Genomic DNA, 14,979 nt, shown 5'->3' with positions numbered 1-14,979 from the left:
ACTTTAAACATACTTATATATATACATTTAATAACAAGCAGAATATGTTCCTGGTATAAAAATTAAATATTTGTCCGTTCAACGCAGTTTCGTGGTTTCAGGACTTTGTTTTTCTTCAATCAGATAAACAAATATGCACTCGCACAAACCTGGTTAAAAAAACCATATGATCATGATGATTTTTTGGTTAACTGGTTTTTAATCGCAAGCGTACAAGTTTCGCGAAAAAATTAAAATATAAGCATTGATTGGTCAATAAAAATGGAAGTTAAATTTTTCTCTAATTGGTTAAACCAAATATACATATTTGCTTGCTTAATTCCGGCTTTTACCAAAAATTGTCAATAAAATTGTGTTAACTCTGAATCGATGCGATGCTACTTCCAATCGATTGAATGAGGTCCGAAAGCGGATCTACCCGAAGTCCGGCTGGATATCAAAGCGAATATGCCCCGCTCCCCTGCGATTTCCGGGTAGCATTTGTGCGTGTGTCGCGGCCCCATCTCAGAGTGTTGCAAATAGTGGAATAGTCCAACGTGCGTCGTAAATATTTCAACTGCAACAGCAGCAACAACAGCGAGGCAGCTCCAGCAACCATAACGAGCACAAATAGCAAACAAGGAGCAGGCGACAAGGCGAGAAGGAGCCAAGGAGAAAGTATAAAGTAGATGGGAGGAAGGGGAAAGGAGATGGGAGCGAGGGAGGCGGCGAATCGATAGATTGCACCTGGTACATGCCACGCCACGCAGAAAGTGTCCCCAGTTGTCCCCAGATCCTTCGGAATGAGCAGAACCTTTAACAACCTACGACACCAACAAAACCAGCAAACAACAATAATAACACGCAGCAGCAACAAAGACAATAAAGGAGCAAAAAGGCGCCCTCTATCGGTGGATACACTAAGCAAACGCAGATGAGATATCTATGAGATATAAGATTCAATATCGGATACCTAGATACATTATATACTTATATTATCTTTTGCACTTCTTAAAGCTTATTTTCGAGATTCGAAAGTTTCTTGTTTACTTTTTTGGCATGCGTTTCTAAGTTTTTCAATGATTTTCTTTCAGTGCAGCTGCAACTTTTGCCATCGCCTTCAGCTTCTTCTCCTCTGTCGCCTTTTGGTCTCTGCTCAGCTTTGAGCTCAGCAGTTTTTGGGTTCCAATTCGCAACCCCTAGTCCCAGCCCCACCCCCTCTGTCACACCCCTAAGCCCTACCCCGTTTCCACCCGTTCCCCTCTACCCCTAGTCCGCAATCCATGCGAAAATTTGAAGCGATTTATTTACTTTTTGCCATTGCCATTTGCCGTTTCCTCGTGTCGTTGTATTTGCCGCTTTGCTCGCACTCCCGTTCGTCCCCTTTCACCCCTTTATTCGCCCCTTTCTCCAGCTTTCTTCCCTTGGATTCAGCTTCTTCGTCGCTTTCTGGATGCGGTGCAGCTACAAATTGAGGCATATTGGAATGGAAGGGCACTAAAGTATTTGCCTTATTGATTTGACAGCATCGGATTCAATGTAGCGATAAGGTCATAATGGAAACGGATCTTTGGACCAGGGATTTGGCTAGTGCTCAGTTACTCGAAGATTGGGCTATAAGTTTCACTATCACAGGACACATGAACTGAGTGAGGATAGCCTACGCCTAAAGTGGTCAAAAATATTTAACAAATTTCTTAATTAGCTTATGCATTTTCTAAGCGAGCGCAACGTGCAACGTGCGGAACATGACTGCATGGACAGGTGAACCAATTAAATTTGTCAAATTTCTGAATAATTCATAAAGGTTTTCATTCGGCTTTATTTATGCAGGAACACCAATTAAACATTTTGACTGCATTTGGCCAAATGGACACGCATGTTATTCCAAAGCTACCTCTTGTTCTGTTCTGACAAATAGGTTCAAATATTACACTAAAAAATATGACTAAAATAAAAATATATAATAAAAAAACATTTCCATTAACTAGAATTAAACTTGAATGCCTGGCTCACGGAATAGTAATAGAATTTTTGTATTGATCTTTCATATCCTTCTGCTTCCTTTACAGGATATCCGCTGGGTCGACTAGCAATAACTTAAATAGTAGCTGCGCTTGTTGTTTTCTACTTTATTGCACCGATGGTAATGGTCTTGTTTTTCATTTTTAACATTTTTTTCCTACCCGTTTTTTGTTTGTTTGGATTACATCGTTGCCGTCGCCGTTGCCGTCACACCGTCAATTCGTTCGCTTTTCCTTTTTGGTTTTTCATTTTCATTTTCCATTTTCCATTTTATTTGGGCGCATTTGCAGCGTTATGACAAACAAGTGTCCATTTATTTGCCAAATTTAATGTTTCACCATTTTGCCAGGACTTCGCCATCCCAAACCCCTCAGCTCCGTGTAGTCTAGCCCCTCGTTGGTGACAAATTATCCTGCTTCGATTTCTCGGAGACTCCATCCATCCATCCGGCTGTAGTGCCCGCGCCAAACTCCCGATTTCACTGCCACCCAGTCGAACCGGACAACTGTGACTCGAATTTAATAAAAACGGGCTAATGGGAAACATTTTCTGTAGCTGTCACGCCCCCGGCAACGACGCCCCCGTACACTCAAACAAAAGGGAGATTAAAATCAATCCCCCCTGCAATGATGAATTTGTCGATATATCATTTTCATTAAGATCTAATATGTGTGTTACGTGCCATGGTAATGAAGATATACTGTATATATATCTGTAATTCCGTGAACCAATTTAAATCCTTTTTTTTTTTAGCTGTGCACCTTAAAAATGCCAACTGTCGCCTATTCGAAATCTCAGCTCAGTTTAACTTGCCGGCCCAGCTGAGCTCAGCGCTAAATATTTTTCAAATATTTAACAGCTTTCCGCGCCGAGCTTGCCGTTGGCTAATGCATAATTTATATGTACGAAAAAAAAAATTGTCATTAGGGAAAGCGGCGCTTTTCCGTTTTCCCCTACTAATTGGCCAGGTGGTTCGCTGGGCTGCCGGGGATAAGGATATTTTCGTTAATTAGCTGTGATGTCATGTTTGAGTTTTGAATCTCCGCCGACGCTCCGCCTTTGCCACACGATTCTATCTGCACTTTGTTTGGGACAAAGGTATGACATAGCCATACAGCTTAAACACATTTCACTTGTTTGTAAAACCATCCCAGCTAACCATTCCGTGCCCCAAAATGCCGCACTTTCCACCGCACTTGCCCCTAGCCAACGGACATGTCAGGCTAGGAGGCTAAAATTAATGAATAGATTATGATTAATGAGCGGCGACATCATTAAAATATATTTATATATTCAAATTGCGGTTTTGCTGACCGACCCTCGACTCGACGTCTCGACAGGACCTGAATGGTCGAGGATGAGAGCTTGTGGGGGTTGGGGGGAATGAATCGAATGAATGCGAATGTCCTCGAACAACATAAAGACGCACAAAGCCGCATAAAATGTTAAATCATTAGTTTAAATTGCCGCAAAAAGTTTGCGACGGACGGAGAGAGCATTTTCGCTTGGCTATTTACAAAATACAAAATATGAAAACGTGAATGAGCCACAAAAAAAAGAAGAAAATATAAACTGAAAATGAATGAAAAAAATAGCGCCGCAAAAATGAAAAACGAAAGCAAAGCAAGTGGAATCAGCGGCAAAAGACCAAGAAGATAAAAGCGCACGCATCCTTGAACTTTTATTTATTTATATCTGGATCTCTGGATCTGTGGAACTCTGCGTCGCACTCCCGACTCGTCCTGTCCCGTCCTATTCCTAGTCCTGTTTCCTGCCTGCGCTCCTTATTGCTTTGTTTGTTTGTTTGCTTGTTTGCCACAATTCCGACCGCAAAAGCTGTTAGCGCGGGGAAAGCGGCGGGGGGAGCCACCGACGGGGGAAAGTTGAGCTGGGTCCGCTGGCATTTTTGCATATTGCCCATACGCAGCGTTGCCGCTGGTCGAAAAGTTCGCACAGCGCCGTTTGCTTTATTAAAAACTACCAAAAAATGAAAATAAAAGCGAGAAGGAACAAACTTTCGCCCCGGAATTATTTCAATTCTAATTTATTTTGTGTTTGCAGCAAAAGGGGTAGAGATGCGAGTATCTGCAGCTCGTATTTTTCGTATTTTTGTTTGTCCTTGATCGTTGTCGCAGTTGGATTGCTGAATGATAATGACGATGGCCCGGTCCAAGGAGTAAAATCAGGACAGCACGAGCAGCTCCGGCTTCCAAAAGCGTTCTCCAAATGGAAAATGAGTTTTATGCGAGTGTAGTTAGACAATGACATGCACATAATTCAAGTTGCAACAGCAAAGGCTACAAATGCACTCACTTCGGAATATCCTACCCCGTCCCCATGCCCATCCTCATCCCTATGCCCATCTCCTTTTGCAGGGAATGACAGAAATTAACTATCAGTTGGAGCTGCAGCTGAAGTGGAGTGTTGGGAGTTGGGAGTTAAGAGCTGACTGTCACTCAACCGGAGACCAACACACACACTCATATGCACCGAGCAGTCCAACAAGCTGCAAAGCTATCTTTGATTATGTGTCGCTTTTGGGGGACTTATCTATAAAGTGCCGGCAAGTGGCAAAAGTTATTTACACACGTTTGACCACCTCCAACTCCCCCAATAACTGTCCAATCGGAGGCCAATTAAGTTGGCTTTGCACTTGGGACAGCGCCCAGGAGCTCTAGATAAGTTGATAATCGCTCTTTAAATAAGCAAGAGCATTTTTCATTTTCCTAGAAAGTGAACAAAGTATTTTATCGATTAAATGATTACCAACAGTTGTAAATAAGAGTAGCTAAATTTGGCGAATGTCTTACTCAAGTATCATCATTAAAAGTTAACTTTTTTCCAAATGAAAGCAATCAGTGGCTGTAATTTAAAGACGCTTTTCATAAATAATTGATTCGATGGTCCATGGGATGAGTTGAGCGCCAAGTGCCACAAACAATGCAGCAGATATAACCACATTTCGATCCCCGCAGCCCGCTCAGCTCGCTCAGCTCCCGCAATCCGTTGCCTGCCACAAATTTCCGCCGTCATAACATTTACAGTTGTTGCATTTTATAATCAAACTTGTTACTCGAGCTACTTTTGATTTAACGTCTGCCGGATGCCCAGCAACATGGCATCCCAACCCGCCGCTCGTCAAAGTTTAACCCGACAGACTGAAGCCACAGCGAAATGAATAAGCTGTGCCCAGCCCCCCTTCCAACCGACCCTCCCCCCCCACGGAAAACGCCCTACCCAAAAGCCAAACCCCCCTTAGACGTTAAACCGACTTCAGAATTAATCAAATCCCAGTCAGATGTTTCGCGCTGCCAAAAAACTTAAGCACAACAACACCGACAGCAATTTGTTGTTATTCTTGGCATTCGCGCTCAAGTTTCACTGCTAACCCCAAGACCCCCCTTTGCCCACCCCCTTTTGGCCAACCCCCAACCCCCAACCCACCGCCTCTGTCGCAAAGAGTTCGTTTCGGGCGTCCCTTTCTTTCCTGCTCATTCCATTGGCATAACGCACATTTACAAAATTATATTTGTAAACTTCACTTACCGGCTGCGAGTGGCCCTTCACAGATTCCCGCCGCCCGCCGCCCGCCGCCCGACCCCCTTGGAAGCGGCGAGATCCCCGCCCCTGGACGTCTTTAATGTACAATGAAATTGGCGAAACTTGGCGAGAGCACATCACAAATATTAGCGCATAAAGATGATGATTGCGAGACGATAATGAGGATGTGTGCGGGGTTTACTTGGGGTTGCATTAGTGTAGGGGGAGCTTGGGTATTCCAGCGGCAACAAGGGTGCCAAGGATTGCGAGAATTTCAGCTTTCGGCTTGACTGCTTCATTGGCGGCATGTTAATGACGTTGTACCGATGATTTGATAGCCGCAATCGAAGGAGCCAGGGCCAATAAGCCGCACCAGCCGCTCCAGCCGCCCAAAAATCGTTCCTGGCTGGCCCACTAATGAACACTCAATTACAATGATGTACTGCCCACCAGCCGACGAGCCGAGCCGACCGATAGATTCATTAACATTTGACCATGAAATGAAGTGGAGTGATGCTGGGTGGTTACTGGGTGTATATATGTAGCTCATGCTGGCCTCGTTTAATGAATCTCTATCGCGTTTTCGATGATGCGGCTGCTTTTGATGCGCTCAATGCCCATTTCCCTCGAAAAACGCCGAAACTTTCACCCACGTTGACAGCGTGTGCCAAAACATTTTTCATCATCGCTCCAGACTCGGCCGTAATTAGACTTAATTCGCTGACATTCGACAGAAAGAGGCAGCAGTCAACAGATTCAGTGTTTCAGTGTTTCAGTGCCCAGTGGCTTCGATTTTGTTCTCGTTTTTGTGTGGAGGATTTCAATTAAGGACGAGCTTAATAGGAATTGTATTCGTTATTAGCTTATGGCTCGTTATGAGAGCCAAATGATTTTATGGCCATGCGATTCAATCTGTGCGAATATTAGAGCGCCACATATGGATTGTATTAATAAAGTGATTATCTCTTGCGGTGCTTGTGCGTGGAAAAATCATTTAAATAAGTTTTGCGCCCAGCCGGAAAAGTTTGTGGGTCAAACTACGGCAAGAGTGGGCTTGGCAATTAATTAACCCCATGTTAACAGGGGCTTGAAAATTTACATGTGTGCTGATGGATTAGGCAAGGATAATTGGGCATTAGGCCAGAAGTAGCAAGGCGTGAATGTGATTATTCTCATGGAGATGTGACCTAATTGGATTGGATAAGCATCGTAGAACTTAAACGGGGTTAATCGCCGTCTAATTAATTTGCTCAACTCTTGATTTATGTGCGTAACATTTGCTTGGGGTTAACAATACATTCCTTTTTGCCCCTCCAGCTAGCGAAAACCTTTAATCTGTTAAAAGCCAAATCTTTTAATATACAAACTTGGGCACTCCAACTGGCTGGCAGGCATTCATCTTGCCAATTTCCAGGTACGCCATCAAGTTTTCATTACCTCGTCAGGGGTTATAACCCTCATATGCGTAATGGCGCCACCATTTCACTGCGGACCGATTTGCCCCTTTATGATTTTCCTTCGCCGAATGACTGCAAACAAATTGTTTTTGTAATTTGACGTTTAATTCGCGTAATTAGTGTTCCGACATTTTTCTGCCCGTTTCCCTCCATTTTTTGTTGTCCTTGTTTTTGCCGACCGTTCTCAACGCTTTTTTCTGTGTTTTTGGCTGTTGTGTTGTGAGCTGGCTGGCTGACGTTGTTGTTGGCCTTAATTAAATTCATTGCCATATTTATGAAACTTTTTTCATTAAATTCTGCGTTTTCTTGAGAGCGAACCGGTGGATTTTCCAGCCCTCGCGAAATATTTGACCCCCTGGCCACCCTTTTGCCATTCTGACCATTCTGGCCATTAACTCTCGGGGACCCAAGGCGGCTGTCCATTGAGAAGGGCTCTAAATATTTTTGCGGGTTTTTACGCATTTCACTGGCCCCACACCCGGTGGACATTTCTTTTTTTGGACGGGAAAATGTTATAAAAATAAAAAATAAAATTTCTGACACCTAAATTGCTGTGACATATTTGATTTATGAGGCCACCTATTTGGCCCCAAAAGTGCGCGGCGCCCGAACAACATAAAAGCATGGACGATGGACGTGGATAACCATGGAAAAGGGAGCTGTGAAAAATCCTGGTCGAGAAGGGACCGAAAACGAAAAGGCCAGGAAATTCGGTTGTGAGGGGTGATGGAAAGGGTAGGGGAGGGGAGCGGGTCGGAAGCAGGAAGGGAGCACATAAAAAACACGAAAGGAAGTGGCACTAAAACAATTACAAAATAAAAACGATTACACGCCACTTCCGGCGACATAAAAATGGTGCAGGCCAAACGAAGACGAAGATGCTCGGCCAAAAAGGGTTTTCGGCTCACACATACCTATACCAAACACACACAGAGTCACTCACACACACACACACACATCCATTTAATAAAAGAGGCCACTAAAAGACGTCGGCAATACAGGACCATAATCTTGGGTTAAAGACCATTAAGAATTTTTATTTTCAATTAAACCCGATTTGCCTTAATGCCCCACAAGGCTGAAAACGATGCCGCCGATGTCGCCAGCAACAGCAACAACAACAAGTGGAGAACACAACGTGGGCAGGACACTTCCCCCGCCTAGAACACCCCCCCTCCCCCTAGCTGAAATTTATATGCGCCGCATAGTCTAAAAGGGTCGCCTGACTTTACGCGTTGCCCGAAGTGAGAGCCCGCAAATCCCCCAAGCTCCCACACCCACTCCCTTATCCAATCCCCATCGCCATCTCGGCCAGCAATTCCCCCCCAAGGAGCAGGGAGTAACAGAGCAATGGCCAGCAATAGGCAGCAATGGCAACAAGGCAGGACACAACAAGGAGCCCAAGGAGTGGGCACAATAGGGCGACTAAATTCAAATGCGATTTTGATGCCATTGCTGCTTTTCAATACGCCGCCTTCGGGATGGATGCCACTGATGGAAGGGATGGATTCGATGGAAGCCGCCACCCGTATTCGAACTGGATTTGGTCGAGTCAAATGACGGGGGCACCAAGCGCCATAAATGCGTCAAAGGAGTGCGCGGTGCGAAGGGCAGGAGATGACGGAGCAGCTGGATTTTAGCCAGATTTCATTAGTGTTTGGAAATTTCAGATTTAGCAAGTCTATTAGAAAACTATTTTTATGAAGCATGTAAAAGCAACTATTTACATCTTATCTGCTTTTGTAAATACAACGAATTATGTAAGTATTGGTTTTTCCCTGAATATCTGAAACCTATTTGTAAATATGAATATGCAGCATAAGTAAGCATTTCCTTTTGGTGCAATGATAAATGAAGTTGATTACTTACAACGGACATGGCCAACTGCAGCAGTTGATATTGTCGTCTGCTGTGAACTGGAACTGCATCTGCAACTGCATCCGCATCTGCATCTGCATCTGCAAGTGCATCTGGTGCAGATGGTGGACGGTGATTATCTCGAATCTGGCTCTCCGGTAATCGATGGCCGCCATCACTGGCGGCCTTCTGCTGGGCTCCAAAGAAATCTCTGGCTGAGCCGAAAACCAAAGGACGAAGGGAAGAAAGGAGCTGGTGGCAGGGAGCGGGGGCAGGGGGCAAGGAGCAGCCGAGAAACACAAACTGAAAAACTGCAAAAGAAAAACACAAACAACTCGCAGCGCAACAAAAGTTTGCCGATATAAAAAGTGTGGACTGCTCGAGTGGCCGCCACCCGCCACCGGCCGCCCATAGATGGTGGAATAAAATAGAATATACTTCTGGCTTAGCCGCTGGAGGATGACGAGGGGGCGTGGCATGGGTGGAGGGGGCAAGGAGGTGGCAGGAGTAGCACGGTTGTCCTGCCCTGGGCTCCGTTTCTCTGCTCAACTCAACTCAACTTGGTTCGGTTTGGTTTGGTTCGGTTCTGGTTTGGTGGTGGGGCAAAGTATATTTAAGTGCTTAAAGTAAAATGATGTCGTACGAACTGGAAACTAAAAACAAGTTAGTATGGTAACTTTTGGCCTAAGGCTAGACACACAAATATATATATATATATCCGTGCAGCTGTCCTTGTGTGTGTCGGAGTGTGTCTGCAATCCGCACAAAAAATCGTTGTAGCGTATCTATGCGCTCGCATCTTTGAGATAGTTTAGCGTGAAAATAAAGTAAAGTACGGTAAAATTGTTGGCAGTTGATTATTGAATCGCTTTAGGTCAAAGCTCAACGGCAGGCCCAACCCAACCCAGACCAGACCACAGCACACCAGGCCAAAACCAATCCCGACCAACTCGGGCAGACAACAGCCAGGCAACAAGGGCCACAGGATTGGGATTCGAGCTGGATTCAAGCAGGATTCGAGGGGTTTTGCTTCGGAGCGGAGGGCAAACAAGTCAGCAACAGCAGAAACGGCAGCAACATGGCAGGCAGAGCAGAGATTAAAGCGTTTATTGATGCGCAGATTGCGCGCATTTTAGCCAGGAGGAACAGGCAGGATGCCAGTACGCCAGGACACCAGCTACTACTGCTCCTGGCGCTCCTTTATCCTTGTGTGAGTGGGCGTTGCTGCTGTGTGGGTGGCACTGGCTGTCGCTTGTTGTTGGCGCTGCTTACGCTCAAATTGAAATAATTAAATTGATAAAATGTGGCAAAGATTAAGCGCCGCACTTTATTTGGCTTAAAGGCAGCCGAAAAAAGGAAGCTCCCACTAAGCCAACTGTGGAGTGTTGATTAAATAAATAAACCGATAGCGCCGCCGGCTGTGCGTGCTCCCCATGCCACACCATACCACTCCATGCCGCCCACCAAATTGGGTAGCTATCTGGGCGGCTCCATGTGTAACAGGTAATATTATTTGTCTTTGGCATTATTTTCAAATCGCTTTTGTTTGCCACCACCTGACCTCTTGGCCCAAAGCGACTGGCAAACATTTGCCGGCCAAAGTTTGAATTGTGCGGAGTAAATATTATTTGGAATTCAGCATGCAATATGGAAAGCAATTTCAATTATTTGCCCGGCCAATTCAGTTAATCCTTTGGCTGAAGGACCCTTCGGCGGCTTCCGATTTCCGAGAACCCTCGACAAGTCCGCTTTTGAGCACATTTTAATCCATTTAATAAGTCTGAGCGGAGTGCGTGTGAGCCTCCTTGATTTAAATGCTCCTGATGTTGCTGCTGGCTGCTGCGGGGTGTATTGCTGCGGGGAGTGTTGCTGCTGTTGCGGCAGGTCATTTTGTTGATTTGAATAAGTAAGTGGCGCACCCTTTCATTTGTGCCCGTGTTGGGGTGCTAAATTTGATTTACCATTTGCATGCATTATGTGGCTTGATTAAGTTTTGTGGCCACCACATGAACATTGAGCAGCATACACTGCACGTAACTAAATACTATTCGCTAATGAGGGCGGATTTCAGCGCGGGATTGCAAACGTTAGAAACTGAAAATCTATTTTCCCGGTATCACTATTACCGCCAGTTTGCCAGTCATTCCCTGGTCGCACAGCCACATTGCGCATACGCCCCGTAATCAGCGGATTCACAACCAGTCCCAGTTTAAGGTTACTTGTTAGGGTCCAACTCCCGTAAACAGTAAACTGTAAAATGTACGCTGTAGTCCGTAATGACCAGAATCCATCACAATAATCAAGTTGCAAAACAAAGCAAACAGAATCGAAAAAAAGCGTTGCCTACACTTGGGCGCCCGCCATTGAAGAAATAGTTAATCAATGCCAGCGTGACAAGGAGGAGAGTTGGAGCTGTGTAGCGATGGTATAAGCTTAAATTTGTTACGCCGGCTTATCGAAATGCCAAAATCGTCATGTGTAAGGGGCACATAAGCCATTTGATGACTGTTCGCCGGGAGAGGGAGCGAATTAGGGCGCGGGTGGCCGGGATTTTGCCGCCTGGGATCGACTCGAAATCGACTGGGCCCGGCCTAATGGCCTTAGCCATTTCCGGCACCCTAAAACGTTGCCCGCAAATTAGTTTTGGGCCGCGTTGCTGCCGTGCGAACAATTGAAAAGCCGAAATCGAAAATCTTTTCACAGAGCCAGGAGTTTGCAGTTCGGAGCTCCTAACTCGGAACTCGCACATCCCTCAACGGCGCTGACTGTCGGATGAGAACCTGAGCCTGGACCTGGCTACATCCTGCTCACACTTTAGAATTCATTAAACGGCCGCCTCATTAATGGAAATGGCCGATAACATTTGTGCCATGCTTCGATAAGCGGCGCAACCCAAAATCCGACGGCCGTGTCCATTGTTCGACGATCTCGACCCAATATCTCGAAACGGGGCGCCAAAGAAGGCTCCAGCTTCAGCTTCGGCTTCAGCTCCATAATTCAAAACATACAAGAACAAAAAACACGGCGGCTCGGCCAGGAGGCCGACAATAACTTCAAAGACCGCAAGTAAATTAATGTTAATTTTATGCTAAAGCCGCCAGCGTCGACGGACCAACACACTGAGCGCATTTCCCATTTCCCAGGCTGGAAAAGCTGGCAAAAATGAGGCCAGCACCGCAGTGGCCGCGCCAATCAACATCATCGTCATCATCATCGGAAAAAGTGGATGGCGGGTGGTAGAACTGAGGAAGGAGGAGATGCCGGCGGAAGCTCGGATTCTCGATTGGCATTTTGACACGGACGGCGGACGAGCTGAGCCCTCGACGGCGGATTAAGAGCATCAGCATCTTGGAGCGGTAGTCGAAAAATTTAAAATTTATGCCGACTGCGGCACATAATTTAAAAATATCAATCAACTCGATAACGCCGATTCTGAAGGATGCCCAGGAGGGCTGAGAAAGGCGGGTTGGAAAAGTACCGAGCCAGGCAGACGGCAACAAACGAACAAACAAACAAACAAGCTCGGCAAAGAGCACAAAAGTCGTGAAAACTTGGTTAACAACGAGAAAAATGGCAGCGGCATGCGGCCCAAAAAACGTTTGCAGCAGCTTTTTAGCCATCGACTCGATGCTGCTGCAGGACCTGTGGCAAGGATATGGCAGCTGCAAAAGTTGAGACATCCAGTGCCGGTTCAATTGCCACTATCCTTTGCCGTGGCAAAGTCTCAGCTTTTCTCTTTGGCCTCTTCTTTTTTTAAGAGGGATTGGGAATGGTGGGGGCTGCTTGGCCCCCTGTTAATCTGGCCTGAGACGCCTCCCATGAAATCCTTCCCGCCGCAGTTTAACCCTTCTCGACTGGGCCATTGGATAATTTGGATACTTCGACAAACTTTGATTGACCTTTTCACTTCATTCGAACTGGTCCAGATAAAGTTTGATGCGAGTTTCAAGATCGTGGGACATATAAAAGGCATTTTCGAACTTTTTAAGGGGAATTTAATAATGTTAAAAGCCTGGTGAAATAATATTGGTTATTTATTAAAACGGAACTATATTCCTTTCATTGAGCAGAACAACAAGTAAGATAAAGAACTTAAAACAAAATATTGCCTTTTAATTGGACCCAATGAATATTTGAAATTCTTATCTAGGGGGATTGCAAAACCATTTCCCACAAACCCATGCTTATACATTAAAAAAGAGCTTTTCCAAAACGGCCAGCCAAGGGAAATCGCAGAGCGGATTGCCGTGAGCTCAGCCAAGGGTTAAGTGTATTAGAGTTGTCTCTTTGCCGTTCTGCTTCCTCTATTTTTCCCAGTTTTCCTCTATTTTCTCCTGTTTTTCCCCGTGTGTCCGGGCACTCATATAGCCATAATGCCAGAAATACTTATTCCCCGATATGCAACAAACAAGCAACAAACAAGCGGCAACAATGGCAGAAAAGCTAAGCCAAGGCCAGAACAAAAAGTGGTAAACAAGTGGAAAGCGGTGGAAAGTGCTGCCAGGTGCAGTTGCAGTTGCACTTTCAGTTGCAATTGCAGTTGCAGTTGCAGTTGGAGCTACAACCGCAGTCAAAGGGTTCAAAGGACAAAAAGGGGAAATGGGCACGAAAATAGCAGAAAAAAAAAACAGAAAAGAGCCTAAGAAGTAGACTTGAAACAGTTTTCCCTTTGCGGTGTCATTTGCAATTATGTGGCCAGGCCATGCATGGCAGTTTGATGAGCTCCCAGCTGGAGAAGACTTTAACTGCAGCCATTGTGCATTAACTGGGAGATAAAAGCCTTTCTATGTATCCAAGGATCCCCGCAAGCCTTTGGACCGGCTAATGGAAAAGTGCATTGGAGGATTGGACTAGCTACTGATTCATTAGCCCATTACTCGATTACTGGCAACGGACTCCAATATTTATTAAAGCCAGCCCGGAGTGTGACTGCAAAATTAACTCAATTTCCACTTCCTTTGTTCTGGAGTTCTTGTGAAACTGAGATGATTTTCACTTCGGCATTTTTCCATTTGGCCAAGACAAACACGACACGAAATAGTAGGGAAAAGCAGCCAGAAATATGAGAAATATGAAAATTGAGAATGCAAACACAATTTGAATGCTCGAAGCAAGAGCGAATCGAGCTGAAAATTGATGAATTTTCATCTACAATGCTGAGACTAGAAGGCAAAGGCAAAAGGAGATCCCACTCTGCAGAGTGGTGAATTTAATTAGTTAAGGATGGGCATAAACAAAAATTCAATTCCCCGGATATCCCCAAGAAATAGGTGCTCGACAGCAAATTAATTATACGCCACTTGTATTTAATTAGTTTATTGAATGGCCAGCCAGCACTTTGCAATCAATTCGAATATTTTCATGTGGCTGCAGATGCAGCTGCGATAAATGTGGCAGTCAACACTTCAGACTTGAATTTGTCGGACTTGGGTCGGCACCCGTTTCCTTGCTGCGCTCTTCGGTCCTTCTAACCAGCTCCCGAATCAGATTCTGGTTGTGATTCTGATTTTGTTCCTGGTCTGGTCTGCTCTGGTCCTGGCCATTCAAACGTGCAATCTGAAATCGAAAAATCAAAACCCAAAACAAATTCAATGTCCCGAACGTGTGTCTGTCCGTGTCCATGTCCTTTGCTCCGTCTGTGTGGGCTTGGGATGGGGCCACTCAGCAGGAGCAGTGGCAGGATAACGAATGGAGCCAGGCACAATGGGTAGAAAAGTGCAGTTTGCGGTTGAAAACCGGATATTTTCTTTTCGCCCTCGCTGGCAGGTGAACGCAGCAGCAGCAGCAGCAGCAGAAGCAGCAGCAGCCTGACAAAAACAGCTCGAAGGACGAACGGCTGCAGACGAAGACATGGCTCTCAGGATCAGACGGAAGCCGTTTGAGGCGAGGAAATGGAGAATAGTTCCTTTGGCCCGGCCTAAACATTAGCACAGGACCAGATCAGCCAGATACCAGTTACCAGTTTGCAGTAACCAGATACCCAGATGCCCAGATACGCAGATACTCAGATACGAGCACAAACATTATTAATTAACATTCTGCCTGGCTGTCCCTAACAGATCCCGCCCAGATTTGTCCTGCGAAAGTTAATTGAATATCAAGCTAAAAGCGGCTGAGGAAG

The sequence above is a fragment of the Drosophila mauritiana genome, chromosome 3R, assembly GCF_004382145.1.
Source record: "Drosophila mauritiana strain mau12 chromosome 3R, ASM438214v1, whole genome shotgun sequence".
In the NCBI taxonomy this organism is placed as follows: domain Eukaryota; kingdom Metazoa; phylum Arthropoda; class Insecta; order Diptera; family Drosophilidae; genus Drosophila; species Drosophila mauritiana.
This window is presented reverse-complemented; position numbering follows the sequence as displayed.